Here is an 18,077-nt window from a genome sequence, read left to right on the forward strand (position 1 = left end):
TAAAAAACAAAGAAAAATACAGTTAATATCGATGCGTTTTTGGAGATTTAAAATAAAGATTATACATAAATGTCTGGCATATGGTCTATCCACTTTTAATACGAAGTAGTATATTAGAACAGCAGTTATTTAGTGGAATACTGATAATTTTTTTTATATATAAAAACTATTTAAATTAGCGTAAAGAATCCAGAGAATGGCTACATTTGATGTATAGCCATATTAGGAGACCGTAATGGGTGTATTTGTGAGATATTCTGCATATATTCCTATAAGTGCTTACACAACATATATCTCATTTATACAGCATATATCTTATTTGTGCAATTTATTTGCATATACTAATAGGTGCTATATTGTGTGCTTGTTTACTTCGGTGATCATACGTATAGCATACGTGGCTCAACCTTAGACACATAGGTGTTTAGAGACCATTTTCTACAGTACTTTAGCTTCCCAGGGGGTCTCCCTCTTGGTACTGTTAAAGCCCAACACTGCTTAGCTTCCAAGATCGGACGGGCTTGGGCGTGGAGCCAGTGTGGTATGACTGTATCTATTGGTTTTAAATAAAACACTCATTTTTGTGCCAAATCTTTTTATTTTTGTGTTCACGTATACAATTATACATATGATATATTTTAAAAGGGGGTGTTGAAAAAATGTAAAATCTGGAAAATGACCTTATAAGAAGGGGGCGATTTCATATCCTTCGTTAAATCCTGCCGGGTGCATGGTGTTTAATTGGAAAATCCAATACATTTCTCTTTGAGATAGTTTATTCGCCAAGTCACCGCCTCTTTCTCCAATCTGTACATGTTCAATTGCTTTAAAAGATAAGTCTTCTGGGTTGGAGTTGTGTTCCGAGATGAAGTGTCTGTAAATAAGGTGGGTGTCGAGCTTGTTTTTGATGCTCCTGATGTGTTCCTGGATTCTTAGTTTAATTATACGCTTCGTTTTCCCCACATATTTCTTTTTGCATGTGCATTCCAATAAATAAATAACTGAGCTGCTGTTGCAATTAAGGAATTCTTTTATCTTGAATTCTTTGGTATCTCCAGAGTCAAAGAAAGTTTTCCTGTTTGGGTTCAGGAACTTGCAGATGTTGCATCGTCCGCATTTGAATGCACCTAAGGGTGCTTTGATCCCTTAGGGAACATTGGAAGATCTTGCTTATGGATCCGGTACTAAAGGCTATTCTCCCGGAAAAACCACAATTAATATTCCGTAAATCCAAGAGTCTCAAAGACCACCTTGCACCAAGCATGCTACCCAATACCATTAAGGAAAAAACTACCCAAACATTTATGAAATGCACAGGTGCATTCAAATGCGGACGATGCAACATCTGCAAGTTCCTGAACCCAAACAGGAAAACTTTCTTTGACTCTGGAGATACCAAAGAATTCAAGATAAAAGAATTCCTTAATTGCAACAGCAGCTCAGTTATTTATTTATTGGAATGCACATGCAAAAAGAAATATGTGGGGAAAACGAAGCGTATAATTAAACTAAGAATCCAGGAACACATCAGGAGCATCAAAAACAAGCTCGACACCCACCTTATTTACAGACACTTCATCTCGGAACACAACTCCAACCCAGAAGACTTATCTTTTAAAGCAATTGAACATGTACAGATTGGAGAAAGAGGCGGTGACTTGGCGAATAAACTATCTCAAAGAGAAATGTATTGGATTTTCCAATTAAACACCATGCACCCGGCAGGATTTAACGAAGGATATGAAATCGCCCCCTTCTTATAAGGTCATTTTCCAGATTTTACATTTTTTCAACACCCCCTTTTAAAATATATCATATGTATAATTGTATACGTGAACACAAAAATAAAAAGATTTGGCACAAAAATGAGTGTTTTATTTAAAACCAATAGATACAGTCATACCACACTGGCTCCACGCCCAAGCCCGTCCGATCTTGGAAGCTAAGCAGTGTTGGGCTTTAACAGTACCAAGAGGGAGACCCCCTGGGAAGCTAAAGTACTGTAGAAAATGGTCTCTAAACACCTATGTGTCTAAGGTTGAGCCACGTATGCTATACGTATGATCACCGAAGTAAACAAGCACACAATATAGCACCTATTAGTATATGCAAATAAATTGCACAAATAAGATATATGCTGTATAAATGAGATATATGTTGTGTAAGCACTTATAGGAATATATGCAGAATATCTCACAAATACACCCATTACGGTCTCCTAATATGGCTATACATCAAATGTAGCCATTCTCTGGATTCTTTACGCTAATTTAAATAGTTTTTATATATAAAAAAAATTATCAGTATTCCACTAAATAACTGCTGTTCTAATATACTACTTCGTATTAAAAGTGGATAGACCATATGCCAGACATTTATGTATAATCTTTATTTTAAATCTCCAAAAACGCATCGATATTAACTGTATTTTTCTTTGTTTTTTATTAATGAACAAAACATATGGAGAACCCATGTCCGTCAGCAGGGACTCCGCAAAAATGGCCGCCGCTCATGTTTTTTAAAAAAACTCTCCCAATAAGAAGATTACACCGTGCAATCCCGGACATGTATACCGGAAGTGGGGAATTAACTATTCAAATTGTAAGGACGGAAGTGGGGCATTGAACCCTGAACACCTCCACTCCAAGACGCGAACCGGAAGTGTGGCGCCCGCACATGCGCAGTCTGCAGCCGCCGAAACCGGAAGTGGGGCATAAAGCCCTGAAGACTCACAGTCCACCAGACGCGAAAACCGGAAGTGTGGCGTCTGCGCATGCGCACTGTAAAGCCGCCAGAACCGGAAGTGGGGCGGAAGTGCTCATCAGCAATATGAAATTCAGAAAATACTGTTTTTAATATGTTTAAGTACTCGTTTTTTGGTATAAAGGCATGGGAAGCCTCCCCATGCCTTTCTCAACACTGCTCCTTCCATCTCTCTATGATTTATATGTGCACTATATGTTAACACACTGCATTAACACCAATTGACAGGAAGTGATGTCATAGCTATTAACTCCTTATCAGTGGGTATTTAAGCCCCCTCTGACCATTCTGTTACTACCCCTTGATGAAGTCAGACAGACGAAACGCGTTGGGATCCCCTGTATGACCCTCCATCCTAAGTTAAGCTGTTTTTTAATAACTTCTAATTCAAGTTTTTTCTATTTTATGTCTTAATATTTTTATAACTGCTTTTTTATTATATAATCCGTTTTAATACATTTTTTATATCTGTAGAGGAATCGGCTTTATATATATATTGTTTAGAAAGCAAGTTTGGAAAATATTACTATTTATATATTTTTTTGATTGACAAAATAAATTGTTATTTTCTTTTTACCAAAAAAAAGAGTTTTTTTAATCCAGTCCACTATATATACCACCTTAGTCCGCTGAATATTTCTGATATTTAAAAACACCAGTTGGTCGCCATTACCCCTATTCACCCATATTCATTTTAAACCTATCCAGCATCTTACCAATGCTGAAAAACTTTTTAGGGGACGGCTGACACCCTTTTTTACCTATAAGGGAGTGTTTTTTACATATAAACATATATTTTATTTTCAGGTGTTGTTTTCCCTCACACGTGGCGCTATACTCCTATTTTCATATATATATATATATATATATATATATATATATATATATATGAAGGCTGCTGGATCGGCACTCCATTCAAAGCTGACATGCTGCCTGCGTGCCCTTGGCAACTATTGCACAGATCCCCCAAGAACTGAGAATCATACACGGCACTGCAGGACTTGTAAATAGTCTATTTACAAGTCCTGCAGTGCCGTGTATGATTCTCTGTTTCTTGGGGGATCTGGGGAGCTATATATATATATTTACTGTGTGGGTGTGGTATGCAATGGTCGACCACACTTAGGTCGACAGTGTCTAGGATGACCACTATTGGCCGACAGTAACTAGGCCGACAGGGATTCTAGGTTGACAGGGTCTCTAGGTCGACATGTCAAAAGGTCAACATGAGGTTTTTAATTTTTTGGGGTGTCATTTTCGCCGTACAGTGAGCGGGACCCCCAAGTAGTGCACCGTGTCCCCTCACATGGCTCGCAATTTGTGCAAGGTGCTCGGCACAGGTTACTATTCCCAGTTGTAGTCCACGTGGATTGTAAAGTATGAAAAAATTCAAAAAAATTTTTTTTTCTTTAAAAACTAATGCCGACCTTTTGACCTATCAACCTAGAACATGTTGACCTAGAGACCCTGTCGACTTAGAAACCCTTTCAACCTAGTTACTGTCGACCAATAGTGGCCGACCTAGACACTGTCAACCTAAGTCTTGGCGACCTAGAGACCAGATACTATACTGTATGTAATATATTTATATATAATTTTCCAGCGCAAAATATTGCAGTTCTGATATATTTAGATCATGCAGTATCCTTTGCCTCCGTTTTTCTCCTGAGGATAAATCTGGAAAGCATAAACAAATTGGGGCGCATAGTAGTGAAAGTACACAACTTTTTATTCCTCTCACACCAGATTATAAATCACGTACAGGATAAACATCTGTGATAAAGTAGATGATGTGCATAAATGTATACTTAAACACCAGCGCTAACCAGCTTCCACAGTATCCCCGCGGGATTACACTATCCACCCGAATCAAGCCTCGTTCTGGCATTTGGGAACTGTGTGTGCCTCACCAGATTAGCTACCTCAGATGTGTGCTCATACACCTAAAGTCCAGTGGCGGATCCAGGGGGGGGGGGCACACGGGCCCGTGCCCCCCCTGTCATGTCTGGCACTTAAAAAAACAAAACAACAACAGTCCCTTGAAAAAAGAAGCGGCGGCGCAGACAGTGCAGTTCACTGGCGCCCGCCGCGATGAAGGGTCTAGTGGCGACGGCAGCAGTACTAATGAGTCAGACTGACTCATTACAGTACGCTGCAGCCGCGGCCAGTGTGTTAGAAGCTGGGAGCCAGTGGGAGGCGAGCAGAGCGGACTGGCGATTCCACCATTGAGAGGAGAGAGGCACAGGAGGACGCATCCTTGTCTGGCATATCCAAAACACCCGGCATCTTTTAGCCACTGATCGTAAGGGCTAAGTCACCATCGTGTCAGTGCCGCGGTGGAGAGATTTCTGCTGGCTGGAGCGGCTTAGTGCTTGGCTATTTTGAACGGGAGCATCAGGAGAGACAACCCGCCTGTTGAAGCTGCTTGCGGCTCAGACGGAAGCTTCCCACCAGTGCTAATACATTCAGCCGCACAGATAGAAGCCGCCAGCCGATTCCAGGATACCGTCCCGGTCTGCAGGTAATGAATATCAGCTATGCAGACTGTGCATACCCGGGGACGCTCGGGCTGCACAAACTCCTCGTACCTGTAAATAGGTCCCTCACTATAAGCATAAGGGACAGAGTGATTAAGTTACCTGTGACCGTTTGATTCTGATACACACAGATATTTAGACATAATTACTGGTGACTTTTGAATATAATTAGCTGGGTGCATTTAAGCTCAGAGGAATATAGTCTTTATTGAACTCTTGGATCAACTTCTGTCAGTCTGGACGTTTTAATAATTAAGCACACATAATGTATGTATGTAACTGTATTAATGTGTGTATATATAGCTAGTTGGTGCTTCCCTCCCCTCGGTAGAATAACCCCCCCCCCCCCCCACACTATTGGCCTTCCATATGGAGGAGACCCCCTCACTGCTGCCCTACCCTCCATATCCCCCTTCCCTCCTCCCACTGCTGCCCTCCCATATGGAGGAGACCCCCCTCACTGCTGCCCTACCCTCCATATCCCCCTTCCCTCCTCCCACTGCTGCCCTCCCATATGGAGGAGACCCCCCTCACTGCTGCCCTACCCTCCATATCCCCCCTTCCCTCCTCCTACTGCCCTTGTTGTGAGGCCACGCGCACCTTCATGGGACCGCATGCCGAAGGCGTGCACAAGGTGCCCCCCCTGTCATTTTTTCCTGGATCCGCCGCTGCTAAAGTCTTTAACCAAAATGGCACCACAAGACACTCTGAGAGGTGTAGTGTACAGACTTTTTCTTTACAGTTTGTTTATTATGCACATTGCAGATGCAACAATACTCAAAGGTATATGCATCAACGCTTGGAAAGAGATAAAGTGCTATGTTACTGGCTGTGTCTTATAAATGACAGTTATGAGCTAATTGGTTGGTGCTTTATCTCTATCCACTTTATCTCTCTCCAAGCGTTGATGCATGGGTTCCACAAGTTTAGTGTATTAGAGATGCCTGGCTGTGATTTTAACTGCACAGGAATTAAACCACATACAAAGTCGAGGTGCAATGGAACTTCTAATACAGAGTCAGACTCAGTTGTGTAAAGATATACATATGTCACACATCAAATTGTTCAATCCAAGCCAGCAATGTAGTTTTGTCCCTCCCAGTGGTAGGAGGATAAGACGTACATTTGGAGCAAGAAAGATGGTTGGTGCAGCTGAGGCTCCTGGGACCTGGTGCACCGAGAGGGGCTGGTGTGACTGAAGCCACAGTGTATAATAATGACACACCTGTATATGGCATAAGGGTGAATCTGAGCAGAGCCGGCCCTAGCCAATATGATGCCCTAGGCAAGATTTTGGCTGGTGCCCCCTAGCACCACCGCTGGTTCCGCCTCTGACCTTGCACCTCTTTCCCAGCACCATCAACCCTCACCCATAGCAGTCCTTATTTTGGTGTTTGAACCCCCTAAATTTTAAATAGGAACAGTTCGCACATTTGGTGCACAGCCCAAAAAGGGGTGTGTTTTTGCTGGCATGGCCACACAATAGTAACCCCAATTCCAATTACGCCACACAGTACTGCAACTTTATTCACATTTGATCATGCGATAGTGTCCATAATTCATATTACATCCCACAGTAGTATCACTTTACCTTATAAACGTTACTCCTCACAGTAGAGCCCCTTATTCACATTATAACACACTGAATTGCTCCTTATTCACATTACACCACACCATATTGCTCTTTATTCACATTAGACGACACAGTAGTGCCCTTTCTATACGCAACGCCACATAGTAGAGCACCTTATACACATAATGCCACACATTAGTAATGCATTTATACACATAATTCCACACAGTAATGCCCCTTACACATATGAGAAACCTTATTAATGTCCTTATAAACATAATGCGCCTTACTCATTATAACAACCTTTATTAATGCCCTTTTACACATAATGTCCCTTACACATATGCCGCACATTATTAATGACCATACACACATAATGACACGTAGTGCCCCCTACACATTATTAGTGCCCCTATACACATAATGACACACACATACAGTAGTACCCTGTTACACATATGCCGCACATTATTAATGCCCTTATACACATAATGATACACATAGTGCCCCTTACACATATGTTGCACATTATTAATGCATTTTTACATGACACACATAATGCTCCTTACACATATTCCAAACACTACTGCACAACCAATCCACTCACACACACACACACACACACACACACACACACACACACACACACACACACACACACACACCACTCACACTGCCACTAACACTGTGGCCTCTGCCTCTGCTTGGATACAGATATGTCCTCATAAATCTTGCCTCAATGCTAACGTTGGCACACCTTTTTTTTTATGAAAATGCATCTTATTTGCATTGCTATGTGGCTAGGATGAACAAGCAGCTTCTGATTAAAATGATATACAGCATGCCTATAGAGACTGTGGGGGTGATTCCGAGTTGTTCGCTCGCTAGCTGATTTTAGCAGCATTGCACACGCTAAGCCGCCGCCTACTGGGAGTGTATCTTGGCATAGCAGAATTGCGAACGAAAGCTTCGCTAATTTTCTCATAACGATTACCCCGCAGTTTCTGAGTAGCTCCAGACTTACTCAGCCATTGCGACCAGCTCAGTCCTTTTCGTTCCTGGTTTGACGTCACAAACACACCCAGCGTTCGTCCAGCCACTCCCCCGTTTTTCCAGACACTCCCGCGTTTTGGAACTCGAACGCCTGCGTTTTTCCGCACACTCCCATAAAACGGCCAGTTTCCGCCCAGAAACACCCACTTCCTGTCAATCACACTACGATCAGCAGAGCGATTAAAAAACTTTGTAATGCCGTGAGTAAAATACCTAACTTTTGTGCAAAATAACTAAGCGCATGCGCTCTGCGAACATTGCGCATGCGCAGTTAGCGGATAATCGCAGTAGAGCGAAAATCGGCAACGAGCGAACAACTCGGAATGACCACCTGTGTGAGACTGTGTGAAATGCTACACACAGAATATGGGCATGCCACATATCATTTTAATCAGCAGAAACTGCTGATGCCCCTAGGCATATCAAATGCCCTAGGCAATTGCCTAGTTTGCCTATGCCTATGGCCGGCTCTGAATCTGAGGGCATGTTGAGGGTCTAATAGTGATATAAATGGCATGTGAATAAACGTATGGCCTGGGGGTGCCATGAAAAAAACTGCAGAGGCTCTAGGGAACCCCAATTTGCGAAACTAGGGAAACCACAGACATATAACTGCATAGTGATGAATATATTCTGATCGATATACAGTTATTAAGAAAACCCTGCAAATGTCATTCTGCTTCACACTGCATCTGCCAATACCAGCTTCACAAATCTACTGTTATGCTAGCTGGAACATCACTGCTGTGCCGATTAATAAACTGGTTGAAATCAATGGCATCTTTATCATTATCCAGAACACAGATCTAGAGGAGTAATATTATGTCCGCACATGAAGTACATTTAACCCAGCAGACAGGAAATGCCTCCTAGATACAAAACTGATAAAATATCCTGGCAACACAGATATTTAAATCTGAAAAAGAGAAGTTGTCTGGGAACACCTTGGGGGAGGTAGTGGGGTCCCAAAAGTAACATTTCTGTATTGCATTATCCGTTTGTTTACAAGACCCTGTCAGTTCCTAGTCTACTGTCAGCTGTGTGCTAAGCAAGGGTTAAGACTTTTGTAAGTGTTCTCCCCTCGCCACACATAAGGAACATATTCCAATAAGTTTTTGGAATAATTCTAGAAACAAGCAATTTGGGTTTGTTCCAAACAATGTATAGACAGAGCTGAAATCAGGAAACGGTTGGAGACGCTGCCTTCCTGGATTATTTCAATGACTTTTGAGCCTTAGCTCGGCTGTAGGAGGGCTGTCTGAGCCACATGGACTGATAGCTGCACTACAGCTTTGCTCCTATTGGAGGTCCCAGGGCCACGGTCCCAGCAGGTTTAGGTTTTTCAGTCATGAAGAGAAATAAATAGCCAGCACTCTCTCCTATTATACATGTTTCCTAGTTTGTGAAGGAAAACTAGTTTGATTGACTGGAAAATGGGTCAGGCTCAAAACATACAATGATATTTAAACCAGTAAAATAAATGAAGCTGTTTCTAATATACAGAAACATCTGGTACAATGCACAAATCTTGCAGAGTGTTTATTCTAAAACAATACAGTAAGAATGTGATGTGGACTGTCATGCGCCTGAGTTTAACGAGGAGTACAGAAGCATCATACGGAGGGCTGGATGTACAGTATCCATTTTTCACCTGTATACCGGCATCTGCGATCGCCGGTATGCAGGTACCTGCAGGGTCAGTGCTTCTGATAAGTGCTGTCTGTTGCAAACAGAGGACTTCCGGGTTATGACTTGGAAGTCCTATTGCGCATGAAAAGACATTGGCTTCTATAAGCAAAGCTATTTAAATAACTGCATTGCCTATCCCGCAAAACTCCGGAACATTTTGCTTTCCGGAGCTTGCTTCATAATGGCATATTGCAAGTTCAAAGTACAGTATACTGTAGGCGTGTTCATGCAAAATGCGTTCCATGCTGGCCGACAGACACATACATGCACCTGTTTGTTGTCTTCAACCCCTGAAGTAAAACGTGGAATGATGATACGTGACTGCTTCTGAATGACTAAATTCCTCCCACTTATGCTAATACTACAGTAATATTGTTATTGCATCCTGTTTGCATTATTACAGTGATATTAGTGACCAATTTACAGCATTAGGATTACTACTAAGTCCACGGCAAAAAAAAACAAAAAAAAACACGTTTCCATTTTATCCTTTGAAGGGGAAGACCATGGGTGTGTGCACTGATTAAAACTTTAAAAAAAAAGTAAAAAAAATTCATAATAATAAAAAATAAATAAAAATAAATATATATATGTATGTATATATATGTTCCACACGGAACGGCACTCCCTCCTCCACTTGATATTAGCTCCATGGAAATCCAGACAGACGAGAAGAAAGGGGCGGCACTCGGAGACTTTAAAGTTGAAACAGTGTATTTCACAAATAGACCTATTTGTGAAATACACTGTTTCAACTTTAAAGTCTCCGAGTGCCGCCCCTTTCTTCTCGTCTGTATGTATATATATATATATATATATATATATATATATATATATATATATAAAAATTTTGTCTGCATTATACACTGTAACTTGTGACATATGATCTGTCTTGAAAGTTACCGTGACCTATTTTTTACCCATCTTTATGAATAGACTCCTTAATCTATTCATCAACTTCCAGAGGGAGCGAAGTGTGTAGTCCACTTCCTGTTTCCGCTGCTGCCTGCCCCCTACAACCCTCCACTTGCGGCTCTTGTGCCCCCTTACGTTAAACACCGATGCCACTGTCTGCAGACACAAACACTTTCTGCTGTCTGCAGACACAAACACTTCCGTCTTCTGTCTTCTGCAGCAGCTGATCATACACCTGACTATAATCCAAGAAAATCCATGACTTTGTGCAAGTGTACCTAGAAGAATTGATGCTGTTTTGAAGGCAGAGTGGCCACACCACATATTGATTTGATTTAGAATGCTCTTCTGTTCATTTACTTTACATTTTGTTAATTGATAAAAATAAACTATTAACGCTTCTACTTTTAAAAGCATTTTTTTGGACTTTGCAGCATTTTTTCCACACATGCCTAAAACTTTTGCACAGTATTATATATATTTTTATATATACTGTGTATATATATATATATATATATATATATATATATATACAGACAAGGGTAGCGTCCGGCACTCTCATCAATGTAAGCAACGGACCTGGGTGCCCTTCCAAAAGCAATACACAATGTAACGGATGGCACTCCAGGATGCAGATTGAATGACAACAGGCAAGAAACCAGGGATGTAGTCAACGTTTCGGAGCCTGTGCTCCTTTATCAAGACCTTGATAAAGGAGCACAAGCTCCGAAACGTTGACTACACCCCTGGTTTCTTGCCTGTTGACATTCAATCTGCATCCTGGAGTGCCATCCGTTACACTGTGTCTGTCTATCTATCTATCTATCTATCTATCTATCTATCTATATATACGTATGTAAATATATATATATATATATATATATACATAAACATATTATATTGGCAGCACAGCTTGTTTTCTATTATTTATCATAAAATCACGTATCGCCAAAATGTATAAATTATATCTTCCGCAGCTATACTGGCCCGGAGCCTTACAGTTTAACTAACTGCTTCGGAGGAACAGCCACAGGACATGCGTGACCCCAGCTAGCCGACTAAAACATGCTCAGCCTTTTATTGAACCAGTGTAATCCTTGTTAACAGGCTTCACCATGATTTGTGTAGGGAAGTCTCTGCTGGTAATAGCTGGCAAATATTATTACTTCCTCTGCTATCCACAGCAGTAACCCCTTGACAGATATTTTGTCAAAATGGGTCCTATCTATAATCTTTGGCAAAAATGTCCGTTTTCATCAGAGAAAGTGCAGTTCTCACTTTAGTAAATAGAACTGTAACTCACACCGACATAACTAGCCATGGAAATATCTAGTCCTGCAAAGTGCTATTGAATCAATGGACAAATAGGCCTGTCTACCATGATGCATTCACTGTATGTCATTAATAGATATGGCTTCCTAACAACAATGTTCACATGATAGGATTGAACCCATTAATTTCACTCTAGAGCATTTGTTTTGGATCTTTTGAGCTAAAACATTAAGTGATCGGGGGTCATAATCAGCCATCACATGCGACAACCAATATGTTCTGCTTTTACCAATATCAGGAAGTCCCCATAGCCTCAGGGTAGAATAACACATCAATCCGTTGGGAGCCCTGTCCGTACATATTGTTTTGTTTACGCTAAATCTTCATTCTGCTAACTCAATTTGTCAGCCCCCACAGCCAAGCGAGGTTTAAAAAAAAAAAAAGGCAATTTTTGGTCCCAATTCTGCTGAACCTAAAAATGTTTTGCAAGAACATCTCATTGGTTTTCCGCCCCCATCTACAACAGAGTGGAGAAAAAAAACGTGGAAAGAGAACAGATGTTTGAAAAGTACTTGTCTCATCTAATTACATTATTGTTCTGGGATTTCATTAGTTGCTGTGTGATTGATCATTTTCTTTTATGAATGATTCTGTTTAGAGTCATAATTTAGAAAACAAGAAGAGAACTTTGTAGCTTCCTATTTAATATACTGTAACTGCATATTACACCACCCCCTGCACTAGAGTCTGCATATTTGAAAACATTAAATAAATGATACAGATGGATCGCATCATTTTCACATGCCACATGGCCACTGACTGGCTTCTATGAGTAGTTCTCAAACGTCCTTTGCATTATGGAATATCCACAAGCTCATTGGTGAAAGCCATTAATAAAAATGTCATACATAAAATGTAAAATAATTATAGATGGCAGAAAAAATAAGCCACAGCACCAATCTGTTAATTCAAAAAGTGTATAAAGCACAGGGAGGAAAATATTGCACATGATATTTATTGCTTCAGATCTACTCAGACGCATGGAGATACGTACACCCAGGGCCATCTTAATAGCATTGTAGGCCTAGGTCAAAGCAATCCACTCGAGTCCCTACACACTCATTTGTGGGAAGTAATAAACTCCCCCCCCCCCCCAAAAAAAAAAAAACCAACAACCCATGCCCCTACTGCAGTCCTACACCATCTCACCACATGCTTCCATCCAGTGAATGGCTGCCAGCACTCTGATTGGTGAATAGCTTAAGCATCAACCAATCAGCATGCTGACAGCCATTCACTGTCAGCAGGTAGAGAATGCTGCACTCTGATTGTTGGATAGCAACCAGAGCTGACCAGTGTGCCTATACGTTAAGATAGCCCTGCATACAACTTTATTTATATGTGCGTGGTACAGGAGTGTCTACTCCCGTAGGGTATGTCACAGAAGTGGTTGCAGACTCAGATGCTTAATCACACTGGAGGCTATACTCTGCTGGAGATTCTGTACCTGACATGGGACTTGTGCAGATATGAAGCTTCTGCTGAAAGAGAGGTAGACACCCCTGTTAAATTACATTCACACATATCCTGTATAATATATTTTTTTTAAATACTATATTTTTGTAATCACATTTTCTAATAATAAAAACACATTTTGATCATTTATAAAGTGCATTTATCTTACTGTATGATACACATTAGTCCTGTGTGACAAAACCTCTCACCATCTTTAGAGAGCAGGTTATATACAAGCCAACAGAAGCTCTTTCTGTCCTGGGACTAACAAAGGTATGAGGAATAACCTAGTGAGAACCATCTGATATCACCAAGTTGTTTAAAAGGAACTTCTGGCAGAAACCCTTATTCTCCACGCCGCTGTGATATGATTCAAGCATGTCTGATCCCTTAATAGATATAGGACTGTGAGGGCACCAGGAAAAAAAGAGAGTAAGTAATTATCATACTAGATACAACAAGTAGGTGAGAGAGTAGATATATCATACAAAACAGTGGCACAGTGGTTAGCATTGCTACTTCACAGCCCTAGGTTCATTGCTTTCATTGTGACTAGGGTCTGATTGGTGTGGAGTTTGTATGTCGTCTCCATGTTTGCGTGGGTTTCTTCAGTGTTCTTCCGTTTCCTAGTACAGATTCCTAGTACCCTCTATTTCTCACTCAAATTCTGATAAGAGCATTGTTATCATACAAAAACTATAACTGTTATGCTGAGCATACACTCAACCAACAGACATTTTATCTGACCAACTGATACCATCAGATATGTGAGATATTACATATTACAGTGTATGGCCACAATATCTGTGTTCCTCCCCTCAGGAAGAAACATTTCCCCATTCCTCCCCTGTGAAGGAACAGGGGAAATGTCGGACAGTCTGCCACAGTGGTACATACACTGCCAGATGCGGGCAACCAACTATCGGATCTTTGAGATATGCTGGACAATATCAGCATGTCTGACAGACTGATATTTACTGCTCGGTCTCAGCTCGGTTCAATTATTGGCCCAATCAGCTGATTGGGCTGATAGTTGACCAGTATATGCCCAACAATATGCATCTTATATATCTCCGGCTCTCATAAACTACAACTCAAAGCAACACCTGTGAGCCACAGGTTTTCTAAGCCCGATGTATGGCAAAGTTTCCCAATCTCGACCTTTAAAGTCCAAGGTTTAAGGATATCCATAGCTGAGCACAGGTGACTTAATTAGTACCTCAGTCAATTTGATTTAATCATCTAGACCCAAGCAAGGATATCCTTAAAACCTGGACTGTAATGGCAGAGTTGAGAAACTGATGTAAGGGTTATGGCTAAAATAAACTATTAATGAATGAGTGTAGAGTTGCACTAATGCTTATGAAAGGTAATTTTGTGGAGATGCACTTAATCAGTGGTTCTCAGCTACAGTACTCAGGTACCACTAACATGCCATGCTTTGTGGATTTCTTTATTCATGATCAGGTGAGGTAATCTACAGTATGTTGCTGGGTCATTATCCCAGATGCTTTCACAAACAGAAAACATGACCTGTTGGGAAAACCTGAGGGTTGAGGTTGAGAATCACTATAATGTAAGCTACTGATTGCTCTGAATTAAATCTCACATAGACAGTAGCACCGAGAGGGGCGGAGTGGGTACTAATTACCCAGGCTGGGTTGCTGGAGGGGCCCGGGTCTGCTGAGCCCCCCATCCCACTCCTGCTCTCCCAAGTATACCTATATTTAAGACTAGCGCTGTCTTCCAAGTGATATCTTATAATCACTGGAAAGATGGCGCTGGCTGAGGAGGATAGACCTCCCTCTCATAAGCAAGGCAAGAAATGGCTCATCCACGGCTCCCCTTTTTTTATACCAATATCTCCTAACCACAATGTTAACATTTTCACTATGTCAACCATGTCTGCATCATGACATATGACTGCATGCCTATGAAACAAGTGATAAGAAGCAGATGTTTAGTCAAGACACAAACAATTTGATGAAGACACCAGGTGCCACCCAGCTCCAATGATTAGGCTTATTATCACTTTAGAGACCAAGGACAGTGGTGAAGAGGCTCTATGGTGAGTCAGCCAAAATCTGCTGATCTACAGTATGTTCCATTTTGTACATTTGTCACATGACTTCCTTACCTGAGGAAGGGGAAGGCGGAGCTGCATTTTTCCAGGACAAAGTAATCTGACATTTGTTTTTTATTACCACATGGTATGTCTGTTTCTGAATAGGCTTCTGAATGTCAGGTATGGTCCAATGGAAGACAGAATATGTGAAGAACTTGAGGACATGGGAATTGGTAATGAGAAAGATGAGGTGATGAACTTTCTTTTAAGTTGGAGCTATTTTTGGGCAGAACCTAGGTATATAGGACAGAGCATTCACCTGGCCACTGCCTCTCCAACTTGACATAGAAGAGGAGGGCTATATCTTGTGATGGCATGGAGATAAGATTAAGGCAAGTATGCTCCCTGGTTTCCAGTTTAAATGTCTCCCCACGCATCCCTATCCCATGCTGATTTGTGAGCGTCCTGAGGAAGCGCAGTATGCCTCTCATCAGTGCATTTTACATTTTTACCTTTCTGGAAATGTTACTATACTATAATTCAGATCCTGACTATGGCTGACGTGTTATTCCAGAACCTGTCTGCATTGTTTCCTACTGACTTGGGGAACAATTCTCTAATCCAGACCAGGTGCAAGGTCATTGATTCTAACACCAACTAACTTCCACAACAATAAAACTAACCATATAAGTTTAAGCAATTGCTGACAAGTGAACCTGGGAGCACTGTCTGATCTCCTATTATTTGTTTCACACTCTGATTTATGACTGAGTCACGGGAGCTATTCCACACTCCAATAGCGCCTCAGATATAGCTGTGAAGTGCTGTGCACTGTCAGTGAAATTAGTACTGGGAACTCACCTGGAGGGTCAGTCATTAGAGGTGTCAACAGATATCCAGACATTTACAGTATGACCAGACAGTAAGTGCTAAGGTATAATTCTATCATGGGCATGTCTATAGTGGGTGCAGGGTGTGCCGTGTGGGGAAGGGGGGCTGCACCCAGAGTTTTTCCTCTGTGGCCGATGCCATCTTTCCAGTGATATATTCGGAAAGATGGTGCCATGCATTGAAAGCAAATACTCCGGACCTCACTGTTTTCTGCACAATTGCTATCTTGAATATGCCTCTGAATCATGTATACATACAAGTAGTTTTACAATTAATATTATTTGTTATGAGAAATTAGCAAGGTTACCAGAAGTAACTATTTTGTCATCTTCTCATTTGTGTAATGCTGGGTACACATTAGACGACATGCAAAGGATACGTTGTCGCTCACAATTTCCCTTGAACGCCCTGGAACTACCGGACAAACGATATTGTGCGCACACACTGAACAATTTTTACAAATGATATACATGAATTGTCCAACACTACCAAACTGTTGGGTTTCAGCCTAAGTTAAATTAGTCATTCGGCACAATATGGTCCTAGTGGCTAACGACATTATCGAAACATGTACAGATGACAGAGGACGTCACTAACGACCTGCGAGAGCACGCATCGCGAGCGATATAGTGCATACACACTGGACGATAAAACAAATTTGGTCGTTATCTGCAAATTCATTTAAAATATCATCTAGTGTGTACCCAGCTTAACTCAACAAATGAAACCTGTGATTCACATCATCACAATGTCTACACCATATGAAAGCAGGGCATGCTGTGACTTATAGTTCCATAATTCCTACAGGTTGCTTCCTTCTGGCCTAAATCATAAGATGTTGCGCTCTCATACCTTACGATGTTACATGGCATATATAGAGTTGTACATGTAATGATCCATACAAGCACTAAGGAAGGACCTCACAGTGATCTACCCAAACAAATCAATAGAATATTTTTTCATTTGCCACAATTGTGTCGCCACGGTAAACTCTTTTACTTTTGAAAGCAAAAAAAAAGGATATTTATAGATTTTCCCCCTCATTTTATAATGATGGGACATGTAAAATAAACTGAGAAATCATTTCAGATGTAATAGTTGGCTACAGTTTCTTTCATACAATAATGATTTTTACACTTATTACAAAGTGCTGTTTTCTCCCTCACACCATACAGTTTGGCTTTTAACACCCTCTATTGTGGAGCACTCATCGTTACCCTTTTCTTGGCTTTCACTTTCAAAATACATATGGAGAGCAAATGTTCCCAAAATGATGTGAAATTACGGCAGAACTTGGATAACAAATCATTAGTGCTGCAATCCTTGATACACTTGTGGAAGGGGATTAGCCTCATCCATACTGCAGTGATTACAACAACATTGTCTTCCTGTTACAGGGGATTTTCTACATTACAGAGAAAAGTATGTTTTATCCATCCAAGAAGAGATTGTGTGTTATGTGAGGGAAGTATGACTTGTACATCATACGTAACAGACTGGAAGCCAAAAAGGTTCCAAACGGGCAGGGTAAAGCACAGTGTATATACTGATAGATAAAGGAATCAGGCTAATACATATTATGAGGCCCATTTATCAAGTTCTAGCTGTTTAAAACTTGTTTACGATAAGTTTAGCTCCAGCCAATCAGCTCCCAACTGTCATTTCTCAAACACATGGAGCACCATTTATCATATGCAACAATTTTAAATAGCCTAAACTCATGGATTAATGGGCCCCTATATATCAAAAGGGGGGAGGGGGGGGGGGGGGATTGATGTTGACAGAATCCAGAGGATGGTGGATC

At 41.0% G+C, this 18,077-nt stretch overlaps 1 protein-coding gene and 2 pseudogenes across 2 annotated transcripts in view; 1 reads left to right on the forward strand and 2 right to left on the reverse strand.

Moving 5' to 3' along the window:
• Positions 1–18,077, reverse strand: part of EYA2 (EYA transcriptional coactivator and phosphatase 2) — a 207,042-nt gene that overhangs the window by 143,246 nt on the left and 45,719 nt on the right. The window lies entirely within an intron of this gene.
• Positions 436–555, reverse strand: LOC134897139 (5S ribosomal RNA; annotated as a pseudogene).
• Positions 1,890–2,009, forward strand: LOC134897141 (5S ribosomal RNA; annotated as a pseudogene).

This window comes from Pseudophryne corroboree, chromosome 3 (genome assembly GCF_028390025.1).
Source record: "Pseudophryne corroboree isolate aPseCor3 chromosome 3, aPseCor3.hap2, whole genome shotgun sequence".
Taxonomy (NCBI): Eukaryota; Metazoa; Chordata; class Amphibia; order Anura; family Myobatrachidae; genus Pseudophryne; species Pseudophryne corroboree.